Genomic DNA, 20,039 nt, shown 5'->3' with positions numbered 1-20,039 from the left:
GCTATCGTTATCAAAAGAACCTAAATGAATATTGATAACGATAGCAGAAAATAGCTATCGAAACGTCAAGGTAATTTTTCAAATTAATTTCTCTAGTAATTGTGTCGCAGGATACCCTCTAGATGATAGTTCTTCATTACTTTTTGATAAATAATTCGTTCTTATTGCGAAATGGGAGCACTATTTATCAATCTGTAATAACAGACGTGAGGAAATTCTGTCTTTTTTGAGGCGAAATACCCAAAAAGAAGTTTGTAAAAAAATATTTCCTAATTGAAAGTATTCTGCAAGTAATTTTCAACAAGAGGACATATGATATAATACAGCTGTCAGACAGGTGGAAGAAAGGAATATTGCAGAAAAGTGCATATACCAAATATTATACAAAATATTAAATCAAGTTTAAGCAAAGAAGCAATTAATACTGGGTATACGTTGCACATGAAAAAAATGTTAATGGTTAACGACTAATCGTTTGATAGCTAAGTGTTTGTTTGTATTTCAGCTAGTATCTTGAATTTTAAGAAATCGATGTTGCGAGACGCAATTGTAACTCTTCAATAACAATATTAAAAACAAAAAACATCCACATTTCATGTTTATCTCTCAATAAATGCACAAGACAACGAGCACATACAAATTACCCTTTGATTGAAGAAATCGTTGGGGCAATCTCAAGAAATGGAAGCTTAAGCCGCGACCAGAAAGCTGTGAATTTTGATGTAAAAAGGCTTGGAATATTCCTCCTTGGAATTATATCATATTGAGGATACAGAATCCGTAAATTTTTCAAAAAATTGTATATACAATTTGAATTAGAGTTGATCAACAAATCACTTCCTGCGATTTCACAGCGATTAATAAATCGCAATCACAATCTATCACGAACGTAAAAATAAACTTTGATATTAAAGAGCCACTTATATTTTCGTTAAGAGTTGCGTGTAGTGTGATCACTATGTCACTACACATGTGGCCACTACACTTGCACATGTGGACGACAACGACAGAACGAGTCCAAATCAAATTATTTTGTTTGCTAATGAAAGCTTGCATTTACAGATTCCCGTGAGCCTCGATTTTCTTGATATTTTTAGGTTCTTTTTTAGATAATTTTAACGAATGGAAATTGCCTTAGCGCCACCAAAATCGAAATGCTACTATTTATGAACACCTATTGTCACTCAAATGAAGCTTTTTTTCAGATCAAAAATTAAAATGAAATATAGCTTGTTCACAAAGAATTAAGAGCTACAATCGCTATTCGTTCTCCGTAAAACAACAGTTCTTTTGTTCGTATTTTATTTTTTTCCAGAATGTTTTTAGAACTTTTAGAGTACCTAGGGTTACAAAATGTGAAGCCAGTTGCTAGTTGCAGAGGCTGTTATTTTTTAGTATCCGTAAAATCATTTGTACTTTAAATATAAAATATGTTTCCTTGTATACGTAAATAAGGTTATTTATTAAAAAATATGAAATACAAATGTTTGTCAATTGTTTCTGCAAGTGGCGCACAATTGCCCATCACCTTATGGCGCTGCTATATCGGCAACCACAAATTGAAATCACATTCATAGGTTAAATTCAGTTAAAAAATCACCTTCACAGTTGCAACAGTAATTTTAAAATCAGGCTTTAGCTTTGAATATACTAAATTTTCGATAATTAGTAAATATCGTATTATTTATTATCAAGAATTACATTTATCACCAAGATCAATTTTATGAAGCATATTTGAAACTAAGCCTGCTTGTTTCAACTTCATATCTTTGGACGAAACCTACTAGCTTTGTTTAAAAGGAAAAAATGCAAAGGTTTTGATACTCAATGTGTTCTTCAAACAAATTTCAATAGTGGCATGGCATAAGATTTGGGGATAACATACGACAAGAAAAACTGTCCGTTAAGGTTTGCATTTGATTCGGTTTACCATTTAACCGCCCAAACATCGGCGCTTGGAGTATCAAAATAAAGGCTATCAACAAGTTGATTTGCAACATGTTCCAAAATGTTCCACATTCCAATACTATGAAATGTATTTTTTTAAATTTATCAAAATACATATTTCTATACTTTAATAAAATCTTATCGAGCAGACATAATACAACTTTGGACTATTGAACAGCAACAAAGTTCGAATTATCCTTGCTTAATCCCAGCATTAAATTCAGTTTCAAACCAAGACTTTCTAACTTTAAATTATTCCATTTCGAATTTAACTGCCGGTATAACTTGTTATTTTTGTCGTTTGGAAGAGGATTTTCGATTGATGGTTTCATTGTTTTCAGAAAATCACTTTATATTTAGCTGGCTTAGCTTCTGAATGAAGGGACTGAAGGTTGGCGGCGCGTGTAATTTTTTATTGTTGCCTGTTCGGATTTACGTCATAAATGGCTTTTTGTTTTTGTTGCAGATACTTGATCCTGGTATGGAATATTTGGGGCATTTTGAATAATGGAACTATCCTGGAATTGCGAGTCAGGTGATATTTCCAGGATAAGGTATGTATATCTAAATTGTGTACCGAAACACCAGTGGGTCATTTGCATAAGGCGAATATAAACTCTGATTAACTCTAAAGTGTTTGATCCTAAAACAAAATTGTGTTGGATTAGACCTTTGTCCCAAACGCGTGTAAAGCCATTTAGGACTCCTTCAATATTAACGAATAATGCTTTTGTGTGGCTACCCAAACAGGAATTGCATTATTCAAAGATAATACACATATATTTTCATGTCGAGGCGGTCCCGTACGTTCGCATTGTAGGTTTAAGTGGTATACATACAAAATGCACGAAAATTAATTAGAATTATGATGATTCCAGAGTTTTATTTTACCTAATTATTCTAATTCTAGTAAGTCGGACTTGACTGAGAGGGCTGAGAGATGGTAGTTAATCCAAGCGAGTAACTGATTCGCAAACTTTAACAATTGAACTTTACAGCAATAAGTATTTTTAATTTTATTATTAAGAAATAAAACACATATTAAAATATTAAACAACCAAAGCAGTAATACAGTAAGTGCATGGTTTGCAATTTTACCTTTTTCTATAAGAGATTAACAACATCAGCTGCATAACAAGCTGGAAATTATGTATTCACGGTAGGAGGAATTCACAAACATTAGCTCTATCAAAAATAGGAGTCTAAAATGCAAAAGTTGTCACTTTTGTCTTTGAATCGGGATTTTCTGCGAGTTTTGAATTTTTTCGTTCTCAATGATTTCTCTAAGCAAAATATATTGTGGTAATTTTTCCAAAACCCCGCAATGGATGGTTTTCGAGTAAATGTCAAAAAGCATTTATCAGAAATCGCTAATATCTACAAAACTAAAGACGATGGCCAACTTCTGCCAACTCCCCTGGATCGAGGCAACCAAACTGCATGAGAAAGTTGGTACTCAGTTTTCCTCTACACTGTGTCGTAAACCCGCCCACTGCAGTTTCTTAGTATAACGGCCAAATTTCGGGAACATTTCAACAAAGTCCATTTCTTGATCGGCCGAATCTTTGGCAAATTTTCACTTGGCTTTCCTTGCAGAGCGTGGAACAATAAAAATCGGCGGCAATTTTTTCCAAAAAGAAAATTTAAAATTTGTATATGATTGGGAAATTTATCTGAACAAAACCGTCAGGATTTTTGTCGATTTTAAGTTTTTATTTTGTTCCCTCCGAATGGAGCCTCTGGACAAAATAGTTGCCCTTCATGAAACATTCGCTATTCCTAAAGGTATCTATTGGTCATTTTTCCAAAACACTACGATGATATGTTTTCGAGTAAATGTTAAAAACGTTTTTTCTTTTTCAAAAATCGCACATAAGAATATCCAAAACCACTGCTCGTATTCACTTTTCCTGTAAATTGTCTAATAAACCCGCCACTGGAACTTTTTAGACTTCCGACGGAAATTTGACGAATTTTTCGAAATCTGGTCATTTATTGCCCGACTGAAGATTGTGCAAATTTTCGCCTGACTTTCATTGCAGTTTTAAACAATCAAAATCGGCAGAAGTATTTTCCAAAAAAAACCATTTTGAATTTTTAGTTGCGAAACATATCTTTTCAAATAGTCAAGATTTTCGTCGAATAGCAGTTTTTAATTTTTTCTTTCTAAACGAAGCCTCTGAGCGAAAAATGACATTCTTGGTAAAATGCTCGGGGGTTCCTGGGTAACATACTTATCTTAGTACTATCTAGTGGTAAGCTTTTACAGCCAGCCACGTGAAAAGTTGTGGCAAAAATTCCGAAAAAGCGGTTCTTCAAAAATTACTAATATCTCAACAACTAAGAACAATAGGGAAATTCGGAKCCCGCCACTAGTTAGAGGMGCTCAAGCGCCACAAAAACGCYGGTATTCACTTTAGCTCTAAACCGAATAATGAGCGARCTGCTGAAGCTATTTAGGATTCAGATCAAAATTTGAGGAAAAAAGTTGGGAAATTTTTACTATAAAAGTGAAAAGGATGCGCCGAATGTATACCTGGGACGGATGTATACCTGTATACTGGGATTCTTTATGAACTTTTTTCCTAACTTGTCAAATAGAGTGTGGGGGGAGAGTCAAACCGCTTAATCCAAAGAAACCTGTGACTCTGCAACGGCTTGGCCGATTTCAAAGTTTTTACTATCAATTGAAAGAGCAATAAAAACTCTACAATATGTGATATAAAAGCAACGTTAATCATTTTCGAAAAATCCGGTGATCGAAAAAAATTCTCTGTATGAATTTTTYCCAAAAATTTCAAGCTCAGAAAAAAATGAGCTAAACGGCAAAAACAGCATCTTAAAATAATTTCTGGAATCGATTTAATACTTGAAAATAATAAAGGTTGCCTAATTCAAATAATTAAAGTAGGCTTTGGAAGAAAAAATGTTGTTTCATTTTGTTGCTGGTTTATTTTCCCCACTATTTTCAAACTTACTAGATGTTTCACTTATAGAGAMAATTCYTACTTTTTAATTATTTGRATTAGGCAACCCTTATTATTTTCARGTATTAAATCGGTTCCAGAAACTATTTTGATATGCGGTTTTTGCGGTTTGGTTCATTTTTCCTTTGCTTTCGAATGCGTGTAAAATAATTTGATAACATTATTTCAAATTTTTGTGAAAAATTAAAACAAGGATTTTTTTCGAACAGCGGATTTTTAGAAAATGAGTAAGATTGTTGTTATATCACATATTGTAGAGGTTTTATTATTCTTTCAATTGATAGTAAAAACTTTGAAATCGGTCAAGCCGTTTTGGAGTTACAGGTTTCTTTGAATTAAGCGGTTTGACTCTCCCACGCTTTATTTGGCAAGTTAGATAAAAGGTTCATAAGGAAAGTAGTACGATTTTTTAAAATCTTTTACTGGACTAAACTACTAAATATTTCCCTTATAGGGACAATTTCTGTATAAAATCGACTTTTTAAAGTACCGTTCGCAATTACGCCATCTAGTGGTCATCTGATAAATTTAAAAATAATTTCCAGCAATTCTTTTCCTCATGTTTGTTATCAATTTTTTTTCCCGATCACTCTACAACACGTACTTTCCAAGATACAGCCGATTACCATCCTTATTGCGACATCCTGTATACGCTCATTTGCATTAATATATCCTCAAACGGGCACAAACTAAGGAAGATTTAGAGGCGATAATTTAAACTCTATTCCTAAATAGAAATATGAAAAGCGGAGCTTTTAGAGATTCGTAGAGACACGTTAGCTTTGCTCATTCAATGGAATGATGCAGGTAGGAGCCATTAAGAAAATTGCCAAATTTCCACCCTGTATAGTTTACGTTGGTTGTTGGTTCATAAATGGTATTTGTTTCTATTTTCTGTCAGTAGATAGACGCTTTATTATTGTTCTATGCATGGTAAATATCGAATTGCCTGCTCGTTTAAACGAAAAACGGGCTTTATTTGAAAGTATGCTCGACAAAGCACGTTTTATACAGTTTTAATCAATCTCACAACAGTGAAGTTTGAATTAACTTGACAGCAACATTGTATTCATCATAACGGTTTAATTTGAATCTAGAAGCGCTTACTGGATTGGACAATTCATTAAAAGCTAAAAGCTTCTGTGACAGTACAAAATAAAAACTCCGAAACCGTACTCTTTTCAAATCACTTTTGTTGTCGGTGCGAATTCGTTGGTGATATTTACAAAACGGCAACCCATACATGTAGACAACGAAACGAGATTCCTTTCATCTTCACTGCAAATAATGGATATTTAAATCAATATTTCATATCGCGTTCAAGCCTTTGATTCAACATCGCGTTGTTGGAAAAAGCCCTTTCCATTTTTTTGCTTTGAGGCTTTGTCGATCCTTTCGTTGAATTCGAATTCAAATTCGAAAAACGTAAAATTCTTAGAAACTATTCTAGGAATCACATCAATCATCGACTGTGTGAGATTTGGCACATCTATGCAGACATTACAAATTCGGTGAGCACCAAAAGCAAAAACTTTTCGAACAAAAGATATGATCATGAAGATGCAATAGTTAAACACCTGGTAAATCAAGGAATAGAGAACTACAAATATGAGAAGTACTTAAGTAAAGTAAGAATACATTAAAAGTGCCTCTTTATGATCATGGCTTATATGCACAAAATTTCAGTTTTTGATTCATTTAAATCAAAAAGATACTTCGAACCGTGTTCTTTACAATCACTTTCTAGGACTGTAAACTTAACAACCTACTTCATGAACATTTACTATTACTGAATTAATAAAACAACTCAAATTAAAATCTAAATTTTTTTGTAGAATCTCGTGTGATCTGTGATCGAAACATTTTGCATATATGCAGATTGTGAAATCTTAGGACAGAAAAACCTAATAGGTACGGTGCAAAGAACATACACATTTTCTACAAAGTAAAATAATTGGAATGTAAATATTTTATCAAATATTACGAATTATGCGCGTTGCTTAAGCCACTGTACCAAAATTATGGAAAATTAAAAATGTACTGTAACCTGTAACTATCTGTTAATGACAAAGACATCATTGCCGCTTTAACTTTCCATAAAAAAAAATTGTACAAGAGTACTTTTTGAATTTGAAAATTTTTCGTAATTTGAGTAAATATGGTAATTTTTCTTCTCAAATGCTTAGGTATTTCAATAAGCTACCTCTCAAATATAGGACCTTTCCAAGATAATACTTAATAACCAAGTTAAAATCCAATTTTCAACTGTTAATATCTTCTAGAAATTTTGGAAAATGTTTGTTAAATATTTTTCTCGTACTCTTCAAGTAAGCCTCTATCACCGCTTAAAATGAATGATGCGAATTTTGAATCACCCTGTATAAGGTTTCTGTTGTTCGTTTTTGTGTTATACAGGTATATCATGGTAAAATTTATTGAATTTATAAAAATATTAATTTTTTACCTCCGTTTGGTCAATAACTCTAGATGTAAAAAAATTGTTTATAAGAATCATTCAAAATTCCCAATGAAAATCGTCAACCCATTAATTGAAAATATGTTTCCAAAAATTGCAAAACGATACTTACACCGTCGATTTAAGCTGATATTTCAACTTTAACCAATTTAACTGCATCCCATTAATACCTCTATAATTCAGCGTGATGAAGGGGAATGCTTTGGATAAAATTTCAGAAATCAAAATCATAAATACAATAATATTTCTTTATATCGTTGGTTAAATGGACAAAAGCGAGAAAATTCGAAAAACTATAGTACACTAAACGTAGGAAATATACGGAATATACAAAAAAGTGGGCCCTAGTATTTTACACTTACAGTTTCTAAGCTCTGCTTATTATTTATGCTCCAGTACAAAAACTAGACACACGAAACACACAAAAACTGAGATTTTATGTCTCACACCATTAATACCTTTTGGTTAAGACACAAAGTATTTTGCAATTTCTTAAAATTTTCACCTAAATGAAGGTTCTTCTGAACGGAATTTTTCAGTCTGAATATTTGTTCTTTGACATAATCTATATACTAGAAGATTGCCACCTTTCTCAGCGATAGAATAATGTTCCATTTTAGAGAAACGAACAATCCTATGTTAACGGTAAACTCCGGATCAATTTCACTCAGCATTAATAACAGTTAAAACTATCGGTTTGCCAAATCTATGAAATAATTTGTTTAAGTTAGTCAAGTATTGTTTCTAACGAACAATACAATCCGTTTGCAAACAAAATTGAATTTGTACAATTTTTTGCACAATAATGATGATTCGCAAGGTATTGAAAATAATTTTTTGGTACACAAACTCTATGTCTGACGAAAAGTTTACCTAGAATTATTAAGAGGCCAAAAACTTTAAAAAGAAAATCAGCTGTTAGCAGAAAAAAATAATTTGTACAGGTGGTAACAAACATATAAACATTTATTAACGCATCAAGCATCATTTCTAATTTGTCGTCGCATTAACAAATATAACGCTTACGCCGAAACAGGTCAATTTATGTGGTAACTGTAGAATCTAAAATTATTGAAAATCGATATAGACGTGTACAAACTATTTGAAAAAGTCTGTATTAATTTGAGAACTTTATCACGGCAAAATGAAGCACCATTGGAAATACCCAAGTTTGCCTTCTTAGGCGTTATACAGTCATTTCAGGGACACACGTGTATGATTATAACACGATAAAATTTGATCAACGTCTTAATTCGTGCTTCTGCTGGGGGGCTTTTAATGCCATTTTATTGTAGAAGATGGTCAGTATAAAACGGCAAGGCACAAAAACATTGTAAATAGACAAAGCAGGGATAATTGTATCCTGCTATGGTTTTAAGAAGTCGTCGCCTGAGAAGCTACGGGAATGATCCCTTAATACTGGAAAACCTATATTTTGTGCTGAAAGTATATAAAGAGTTTCAACCCGGGTTCAGAAGAAGAAAATCGCAAAAACGCTTTTTAAAAATAGAAGAAGTTAAACACGTTAAATAGAAATAGGGACAAATTGGAAAACATGGAAAATACTTTTTAATTTAGATGTTCCAGTAATAGGACCTGAAAACATAAAGCTAACCTTGACCAACTGGTTAAATAACAAATCGTGGAAATTTTGAGGAAGCTCAGAATTTCACGAAAGCTGCTAAACGGCTGTCGCTTGCAGAGGTTGCCCAAAAAGTTACTTGAAACAAATACCTAGTTAACCGTAATTCAATTAAATAACTTCGCCACATTTGCAATGAAATTTGCATATGATCGGGTGTTGCAACTAAATGGAACTTTAGCTTTATTGTGAGTTTCTTTGCCACAAAGTTTCACACAAAATCAATGAAGGATATTTGTCGAAAATTCAAAAGAAGTCCCGCAATTTCTCTTCCAATTGCAACATATTTCCTTCTGTGGAAACTCTCTAAACCAGCTGAACCAGTTCCCCACATTAAATCATATTTTCGGAAGCGGTCGTCTATATTAGGATAATCAATCTCTAACATCCATATTCATGAACTCAATTTATTTTTTCCGACAATTTGCCTCTTCCAATCTCCGCTGGTCAAAGAATCTATTACGGCAATTTCCGATTGGGTTTCACTGGCCCACAGCGAATATTTCGTGGCCTTTCTCCGGATTTTGAATAGATGTGGATAGACATTTGCCAATTTTGGCATAGACGACCGTATGCTATTTGTATAATGCTATTTTCAGTAACTGTACTGGTTTGGACAGACGACAGAAATAAGCAAATAAATTCATACCAAACCTTTATGGGCAAAAATCGGACAAAAAGTTCATATGAATATGTCCACAAGTTCGCCTTTTACGAGATACAGCATGTCTAAAGTTAAATTTCCGTCAGTTGTCGTCCACAACAATAAATGGGAGTTTGGAAAGACCACTTAACTTAAGGTGTAGAAAAGTTTTTGACGTTTTAGAAACGCATAACGCAAATATTTTTATAGTGGTTGCTAACGAGGAAAGAATACTTAGAACATACTTATATCGTCCTTTCATTAATAGTAAACTGTTTTAAAAAAATTGTTGTTTAAGAAAATTAAAATATAGAAGTTGAAATAACCTCTTCACATGCACATTTTACTGGGTTTTTTAGGTATGCCGAGATAAAATAATTAGTTAATTCTTAGTCATAACACAATAAAACTTGAGCACCGGTCGTTATATCTCGTGTGTCAATTAATTGCTGCTCCCGCGTGGGGCTTTTATTGCAACTTTATTGTAGAAGATGGTCAGTATAAAGCGGCGAGGAACAAAGAAATTAATATGAGACAGAGCAGGGATAATTATATTTTGGCGAGAAAAATTCCCATATTTTTCTTGAGGCGACAATTAGTTTTCACCCGCGCTTACCACAAGAAAATCACAAAAAAGTGAAGATATTATCGGATGTGAAAAGGATCAAGTTGAACCTGTTGAATAGAAACAGCTACGAATTGATCTGCAATGAAATCCAGGAAACCATACTTTTGCTATAATTAATAGAGCATGGTTTTTCTCGGTAGTTCATGCATTCCGTTCTTCCCATTGAAAAGTATATACTGACTGAATAAATGTGGAAATGTACTACTGGGAATTCAAAGTACTTCCTAAGACTAAAAGGTTCGGGAAAAGTACTTCTTATCTCCTAAACTGGCTTTATATCCAAAGGCAGTCATTAAAATGTAATTAGTCTAAGTTGCGCCCAAATGACAATGTTTGGGTTGTATGAGTCATATTTACTGATGATGTGATAATGGGTATCTTATATGTCTGTCCTAAACAAATGCGATCATTTCGCATGTAAATTTCACTTAAAGACACTCGTTTTAAAGCCTTAACACAAATATTTCGACGTTCATTAGACAAAGCATTCAAATGATTTCTCTCTTCTGTCTCGCTAAAATCGAAAAAAAGAAACCGTATCTCGTTCAGCACGCATTCAGCATTTAACGACACTGCAAAAATGTGGCATTTTGAACCAATTGTATACAAGTAATAAAATATTTAATACTTAGTTAAAAGTAATGTTTACATATTTAAACAAGTAGTCGATTGTGAAACAGGGTTATGTTTATAATGACATAACCTGCAAGCAGACGTCAGAAACGTCAACTGCCAGTTTAAGGTAGAAAATAAAACGTGCAGTATCGCGGCACAAATACTACAGAACAGTACTTTAATTTTGCAGTACTTATTTTTTAGACTGATTTGCGCAGGCGTATGTGTCAAAATAGCGCAAACCATATTACTGCATGAACTTATTGGCCGTCCAATAACTCTTTAATGTATCCCAGTATAACCTTATACATATGGGAGTTTGGAAAGATCTCGTAAATTAGTGCAGAAAAGATGTTGATAATTTAAAAACGTTATTAATTAGGACGTTCTTATGCCATGCTTTTATTAACTCCAAACTTTTGTGTTGTAAGTCAAAAAGACGAAGATAATTATTTAATATAGAGCCGTAAGACGATAAAACTCGAGCACTTTGCGTTATATCTTGTGTGCGAATTAATTGGTGCTTCTGTGGGTGGCTTTCAATGCCGTTTTATTCTAGATGATGTCCAGAATAAAACGGTAAAGCACAAAGACATTGTAAATAGACAAAGCAGGGATATTTGTATTCTGGTTTAGTGCTCGTTGGCTGAGAAGCTTACGAGAATAATTCATTAATATTGGACAACTCATAACTCATATTTTTTGTTGAAATCATATGAATAGTTTCCACCCGGGTTAGAGCAAGAAAATCGACAAAACAACGTGCAATGGGATTGTTTTTCACTTCTTTCTATGAAGTGCCAATGACATTTCAAGAACGGCTTTACTGTCAAAAGAAAAAGCGAGTTTCGTCGAAGAATTCCGTTAACCATAAGGAAACAACTTTAAAATATTGCATACATGCAAAATAATAGAGAGTTTTCAAGCGCAGATATCTTCAAGAAAGTAACTCAGTATCACTATACATAGTACAATCACTTATAAGATCGACATCCAAATTTAAATATTCAGTGATTAGCGCAAAGTATATTGTTTTTGTCCGGGAATTCAATCTGAAACGTTGTTTAGGTTCAATCTGGTGAGTTGTTCGGCCTTTTAGGCCGCTTTAGAAAATAATGTCTCCTCTAAACGAATTTCCTAAGAGGTTTTTCGCTCGAAAGCTAACCCTGCACTGACCAGTGTAAACTTTCGAATAAAACACCTTTGAGGATAGAAGCCACTAGTGCTTGCAAAACGTCTGGAAGAAAATATTTTCCACGACAACCTGAAAGCCTCCAGTTTCAAGCCAAGTCTAACTGTTTTCGTATGTGTGGGTTGTTCATTAAAACCAAAACATCACTTTTTTCTGTCATTTTATATTTTGTCTACCAATACCAGATACATCATGAGACGCCCCGCAACCACAACCTCTGCACCTTCGGTTATTACTTGTCTTTTTGTAGCTTTTTTTTAATATTTATTAGCTGCGGATCCTGTTTGTCTGAATTTTGCTACCAGCTCCAAGACATACTTTGTACGTTTCTATTTTCTCCACCTTGATTAAATAGTTCAACTGTTCGCCAGGCATTTTTATTATTTGAAAAAAATAGCTCGACCGTTTCTATTTCCTCTTGTAGTGTATAAACCATTTTTATTCTTTTAGTTTAACAATCACTAACCGGACTTGAATAACTCAATTAGAAGTGACTTATTTGCTAGTCTGAAGTATTAACAGTGTAACAATTTAATTTCGCRGTTAATTCAAAATAACAATTTGTGCGTTTGCAAAACATCAGATTTTATTTGATATTCCTTATCTGGGAAGTTTTTTTACTCTGCACGTTTTTGAAATACYAGATACTAAAATCGTCGATATCTGGCGTGGCAGAGTGCCTGTGGCCAAAGTTAATACGGTGTCGTTGGAWTTGATGAAACATTTTCTTGCTAAAGTTTGATTCAACAGGTCAATTAGGATTTTTGAGGAAATTATTGGAAATCCCTATTATCGCATGGAAGTTGAGTGGTTCATATTATGTTGTTCTTTCTTAAGAKACATCTTTAGTCACTCTCATTGATAGAAATTATGAGAACTTCTACCTRAAGTCGTCGGTCGAAATTTTAATGGAATTACAGAATATAATTACATAAATAAAATATTTTTTTTGATACTTCACTTGTTTAAAAKGATTGTCACAATTATACAAATTCTGAACTATCAATAACGTTAGTACATTCCGCTAAAAAGTGCAATYTCAGCAAAATGATGATATGTACTCATTTTGTGTTCATAAGCAAATCAAGTTTCGATGAATTATTAAACATCAAGTACCAGAAATTTACCTGACATTAAATAATAGAGAGTTTCATCATTAGGCACCAAACTGGAACTCTGCTTTGTCAGTAAATAAGTTAAATGCATTAATTTTTTAGTCCAATTTTCAAACTGGCCAAATACTTCTTCATAACTTCGCTATAAGTCATCAATAATAAATTTTCTGGTAAATCTCTAAACTGTTTCGAAACGAAACTAAATACGTATTTCATTTAGTTATGGTTTAAAACCAAGCAGTCTCAAAATTACCAAAACCATTTTCATATTTGAGTAATTTAGGGACTTATCAAAAATTAACCAAGTATTAATATTTAAATTCCGAAAAGCCACGAAATCTAAATTAGTTACGCCCACCAAAATTTAATTAGTCCAAACAATTAGGACGTGACCTTTGTTCCTGTTCATCATCAATATTAACCTGATCGTTGCAAGAAAATTGCGCATTTTCTTGAAATATTTCTCCCCCATTTAGCGGGTCGAAAACGAAACCTTGTCGCGTGTCTCAAAGGTTAATGTCGCTGAAAATTTAAAGACCCCTTTATTTTAACCTTGTCGTGACAGCTGGAATCGTTTGACGATTTAGCTCAAAAGATAGCTGGTAATTGTGCACTTAGTGTGTTTCCTTTAAACAGCCCATACAAAGTCGACGAGAACGCTACCACATTTCAAAAGATGCGGTTTTAAAGCGGCAGCGTTCCATCCACGATGAAAAGCTACTGGGAAAATTTTGCCACTTGTTATGAAGGGAATTCTTTGCTGTAGGAATTTTCAATTCCTATTTCTTTCATATTTATTTTTATTACCAGCAGCAACCCAAGCAACTACGCTCAACCATTTTCTCCGCTTTGTATTTAGATGTAATTTTATTTCCAATTACATTAAATGTATAAAAAAAAAGGATGGAAGTGGTGTGTACACACTGACAAATTGAAACAGATGTGTGTTTATAACTGGTATTTCAGGACCACAGAAAAACTGGGCTAATTTTTTGGTTTGAATATGCGTTTGAATGGAAGAGAGTGATTACAACAATGAAACATAAAACATTTTGAAGGCAAAACCATTTCTAGGACTCGTTCGCTTTCTAGGTCACATTTTTTTCAATTTTCCCATTTTATGTGAATGATAATACGCGTTATTTACCAAAAAACCGATACTCTTATTAGACAGTTATGGCTTACATTAGGGTCGGTTTCAATGTCCAGTTTTATCCAAATCTGATCCTCAGTTTATTCAGCTCAATTCAACTAAGTCACAATAGTAATAAACAGCAAAGTGATTATCATTACAAAAGACCAAATGTGATTTGGACGATCCAATAAATTCTCACGAAAATCCACTGTTTTCAGAAATCACAAAGGAAAGTACGTACACATGCTATATTTAGTGACTGATAAAATCTAAATATATAAGGTAACTAAAAGTTGGCGCCATTCCTCAAGAGGCATTGTCGGGGAACAGTTAAGGAATACAGCAAAAAGGGTGCGGAACTCTCATAAATAATTGCGTAAAAATGTATAATAAGTTTTGCTGCAATGCATTTAAACGCTCAGACAAATGACGGTTTCCTCATTAAATTACTTAAATAATTGTTGGTTTATTCGTAAATAAACAAGCCTTCACTTCATAAACTCACTTCGCAACATCAGTTTTCATTGTTTAAAGAAATTATTAAATCTTATATCACACAGCTTGATAATAACGAAAAGCCGATAAGACGGTCTGTTATAACAGGCCTTCATCAAACGATTTATTGACATGCAGTTTCTTGAAAAGTTGAAGATCACGAAAATCTGCGCCTAACTTGATGAATGGTTTTCCAGCAGTTCAGTTGCAACCATTTTCATTTGCTCAGAAGAAAAAGTTTGTTCAAACGTTTCAAAATGTTGAATTTGTATTTTTTGTCATATAAATATATCAATAAATTTAGACAGTTTATCAAAAAACGGAAACAAAGTCAAACTCTGGTTTACTTTAATTAATTGAAATAATATTTTTCGCTAAAGAAAAGCAATTGAAATAATGAGAAAACATTTTCTGACTACTATCTGTAAACCAGTGACAATTTTATAACGTAAAGTGAAAGTAAAAAATCCCCTTTCACTGAATTGTTTTTCTAGTTTTTATGTGAATGTAGTAGTTGAATATGTCGAAATGAAAACAAAATGATCTACCTAAAAATGTATTGATACTCAAAGATTGTTCAAGAACCTGAAAAAATCTATGACGCTCAGGGCTATTCCAGTATAGACAACCAATGGTGTATCACTTTGTAGAGACATTTTGTATATAAAATGATTAAAGTATTTGGAAAAATAAGTAGCATCAAGGCGTTTTCCAAAAATGTACGTCCTAAATTATAAATAAAATATCACTTTTTTTTCTATGAGTTATTTTTGTCTCGAACGCACTGTAGCAAACCTTCCAGGGTTTGAAAAATAAGCATATATAGGGAAGTATTTTGTTTCACTTAATTTCCTGCCCGAAAGGGCTGATAGGAAATGCCTGTGAAGGCGAAGCCATGTTTTATTGCATTCCTTTAAAAACGCAGTAATATTTCCCATTCACATATATGTAAAATGACACCTAAATATGCTACGTGGAGCTCTGGATTCATTGTTTGGTACAGTGCCAAAAAATATAAAGTTATTGATCTGAGAACAGTTTACGTTTACGAATATCAAAATTGAAAAGGAAATTTAGAAATGGGCGGGCATACAAGCTGCAGTACATTCCTTTGATCGTAGCCATCAATTATTTGAATGTGGTATAAATTGATAATGTCTGTTTTGAGTTGTTCAACATTTACTTAATTTTAATAATTTTAATTTAAAAAGTTGATAAAAATGAAAACTGTCAAACTCACGCCTAAGTTATAAGGATGTGATACTATTTGGTTGATTACACAATCTATTCAAAAGCATTTTCCAACACGTAGAGGTATTTCTAATAAAAGCATGTTTATTGTTTCTGCTTTACGTATTTTAACATTGAGTGAATCAAACGTTTGGAAACCTTCGCTATGATGAATTAAACTCGCTGTTTGCAAGGCTCATTTTCACGTGGCTGTCGAATAAATAAAGAGGTGAACAATACAATTAACAAGGAAGCTCAGGATGTTTGAATGACGTTAACATCTAAAACCAAATTATTCCAATAGTTTTGGATCGTTTGATGAAAAGGCAAACATAATAAAAGCGATATAATCAATTGAATGGAATTTTCAATTCATACATTTCTTTCTAAATTGCTTTAAAATACTAAAAGGGTTGATGCTCGGATTTAAAATATTTCTTTAAGTTTGCGATCATTAATTCCAGGTTATTAGACTTTATTTCGAGAGCGGAAAAGTTCTATCAGAAATACTTGATATTCAGTCAACTAAAATGTTATGAGATTCGGTAAAAATTCAGTCTATTTCAAATATTTACGATCTTTTGGAAAATGAGCAAATACATTTCAGTACATCAGCAAATTTTTAACATGATTCTGAAAACATTATGACTAAGGTAGAAAAGTTTACCAAATTTTATGAAGTGAATTTTCTCAAACAGAAACTAAAAGTGGTTCAATACTCATTTAGCATAGTACAGCTAAACATTACAGATCAACCATTGCGAAACGTGTTTAAATTTAGACAACGCTTCTATTTGAAAAAACTACCATTCTATGTATTTTTTTTGGAAAACATTTAACAGCAACCTGGCAGCCAACAAGGTTCCCTTATTTGTGAAAACTCTAAATAGGTCTTGGTTGCATCAAAAACGCGCGGGATTCACGGTGTACTTTTTATTACAAGGAAGCTGATTTTCTAGTTGGTCTGCATCGATTACTTTTCCAATACATCTGTATCTGGCAAAACGAGAGTTAATTACAATTCGAAATGGCTCTCATTTTGGAGAGTAACGTTCATAATATATAACAAAAAGTTGTTTATTTAATAACATTAATATTGATCTATCAATATGACTTATTTTGGGCACACTTGCTCTGATATGTTTAGACTGACCGCAAAAATTCTTACTATTGAACAAATATTAACAACAATATTCATATTTTTTAATTACCTATGTAAAATTAAAACGTTTTAATTAATCTCGCAGCAGTAAGCGTTCGGGCTAACTTCTGCTCGGATTAATTACAATTTCTTATTGCGTTATTGCGAGCTCATAGTCTCAAGTTTGCACCTGGAATAACCTAGACGTTTAAACTTTATATAATGGCAACTGTCGCTTCCAGAAATGTGCTACCATCTGTTTAGCTAATCGGGGCAATTACTGCTTAGTAATTGATGATAGGGACTATGGAAACAATATTTTATTTAGGACGTTAATTTAATCAAAGAAGTAATAAAAAGAATCATTTTTTAAGATTTCTTCTAAGCTGCTCACTCACGCTCAATTTCAGACACGTTGTTTTGTTAATTGGGACAATATAATAAAAATATAGAATAAGGCTATAAACACAGTTGGCATAAAATAAGAACGAACAAGAAATCGAAAATTAATTAAGAGCAGAATTGCTAAGGATCTTAATACAATGTGTAGAATGTGTCTTCTAAAAAGGCAGATTACTGAGTTTGAAAACATGCCTTACTTCTATATACGACGCTAATTAGTTGAACTATTAAGCGAAAGAACGTGTTCAAAACGGAATATTTGTGTGGTTATCAGAGTCTGGAAGTTAAAATTAAAAATATATAGTTTTATTTTATTTTGGAAATCCTGTTATTGTATAAATATTTATAGATTTTTTTCTATGTATTCCGAATATTTGTTAAATTTTGTTATACTAGAACGACGCGAAAAACTAAAATTTTTTGAAATTGGGAAAAATGTTTCCTTAAAATGTTAACCAATTAGAATGTTAAACTGAAAATAACAGCTTTTTTAACTCATTTGGTATATTTTGCATTGCTTATAATTCTAACAAAACAACTTCACTTATCAAACGAAAGTCGTATTAAACAAGCTTTGTTCCTATATCCCGTCATCAGATATTTTCATTTAACTCAAAATGCAGAATTGAAAATAAAAATCGAAACTCACCTATTATTAATTATTTAAATAATAATTCAATAAATTTAAATATTAAGATTTTGTACGTAATTTTGTAGTAACAATGAACAAAACTGTATAAAATAATAAAATAGCCAAATAACTAAATCGCATTTCACCCTCTACATAGGTATCTATGACTTTCACTAGTAAAGAGATTTGGAAAATCCTAAGATAGATTCACTACGTTCGGCAACGTTTTAATCAGATCGCCGTTTGAACGTTGGAAATGGATTTCAAAAGCATCACAATTTCTATTAAAGGGACTATCAAATCCATTAGACTCAAAGTGACAAGAGACGAGCGTTATATAGAGTTAATCTTGCAAATTGCAAGTTCTGCAGACGAAGACCAAGCTCAAAAGTTTACCCATTCGATACGAGGGTCAATAGCTTGAAAATTGCATTAGGCGCTGTTATATATCGTGGTAAACGATATCCGAAGTTTAAAACCTTTTACCAACAAAATATTTAATGTATGCGAATTGTACACAATTTGATTATGTTCTGTAAAAGCTCTCGTTGATTAAGCTTTTCGGAACATTATCAATTAATTAGCTTTCAAAATTCGGGTGCTGGATAAATTCCTACAGAGTTTGAGTGTAGAAATTAGCATCAAAATACCTCTCCAATTAAGTGCATTAATACTTAGATTTAAATTCTACTAAAAGCTATTTACGATATAATAGAAGCGGGTTAATTTTAGGATTTGACCCTTCCGTTCCCTTTTGATCTTAACCTTTCTGGGAATTAGCGCTGTAGCTGTAAATAATGTATGCGCGAAAGGGAATTTACTTTACTTCGGTTTTATTACCTGAGGAAGGTCCGGGATATGTGAGTCATCCAAAAAAGAGAATTTTTGACTCAAAATACACTTATTATTTGTCATCTTTTACACCCGAACGGCTTAAACGATTGAGCTAATTGCATTCTTAAACTGAAGAATATTCAAATACAGCTGAGAATTGCATTTTTTACTGTTTGCTTGAAGTTGATTTAAACACACGTTTATTTGCGGGTCAATTTACAAACAAACATACAATTGTGTTCGGTCAAGTTCTAAACATCGCGGGCCGATTTTCCAAACAATTCATGTTTAAAAATTCATGATTAATGTTTATATAAACTAAATATTGATTGATAAAACATGTAAAATGGCTTAGTTGTCGTTAAATTTCTTTAGACGTGAGAAGTAAAATTGTGTGAGCAGCACGGTAAATCTCTCAATTGCACTAAGAAGAAAGAGATCAAGACTAGATCGTGACCATCGCTACTTCGAACAGAAAAAAAGCTGGAATATTTTTTCTTCATATTAAAATATATTCCCTGGTATATTGATTTTGCTATCAAATAAATCAAATGCACATTTGCATTAATACTTCGGTAATAGGGGAATTTACGAAGTGTCTGATAAATTGCCAAACCTGCAAAAATTCCGATGAGAAACAACTCATGCTTGCCTTAATCTGAGAGCGGAAAATTAGTCAGAGTAAGATTGGATTAGCCCTAAATTGCAAAATATTTTGCAGTAAAAGAAGCGTATATTTATAGATAAGTTCTATATTGTTGAGGCGAATTCATTTTTTTTGAAAATTAAAAATAATAATAAAAATTGTACATACTTTCCTGACTGTGTTTCAATTCCAAATCAAAATAAATTCCTGGGCTTCAGTCATTTATTGTCTATTTATCAATTAAAATACGTTTCGGTGTTTTCCACCATCATCAGTTTCT

The 20,039-nt window shown here is 32.6% G+C and overlaps 1 protein-coding gene and 1 long non-coding RNA gene across 4 annotated transcripts in view; one reads left to right on the top strand and one right to left on the bottom strand.

Annotated features, from left to right (window-relative positions):
* Window positions 1–20,039, bottom strand: part of LOC109540307 (adenylate cyclase type 6) — a 232,004-nt gene that overhangs the window by 124,591 nt on the left and 87,374 nt on the right. The gene's annotated exons all lie outside the window — the stretch shown is intronic.
* LOC125503896 overlaps window positions 1–20,039 on the top strand; it is a 309,807-nt gene that overhangs the window by 203,413 nt on the left and 86,355 nt on the right. For both annotated transcript variants that reach the window (XR_007281146.1, XR_007281145.1), the window contains exon 4: window positions 2,414–2,501. This is a non-coding gene — a long non-coding RNA (uncharacterized LOC125503896). The remainder of the gene's footprint in view (window positions 1–2,413; window positions 2,502–20,039) is intronic.

Source organism: Dendroctonus ponderosae, unplaced genomic scaffold, assembly GCF_020466585.1.
Source record: "Dendroctonus ponderosae isolate FM_Combo_2020 unplaced genomic scaffold, Dpon_F_20191213v2 Dpon_F_20191213_3, whole genome shotgun sequence".
NCBI classification, from domain to species: Eukaryota; Metazoa; Arthropoda; class Insecta; order Coleoptera; family Curculionidae; genus Dendroctonus; species Dendroctonus ponderosae.
The sequence above is the reverse complement of the archived record's forward strand: the minus strand, read 5'-3'. Positions and strand labels throughout refer to the sequence as shown.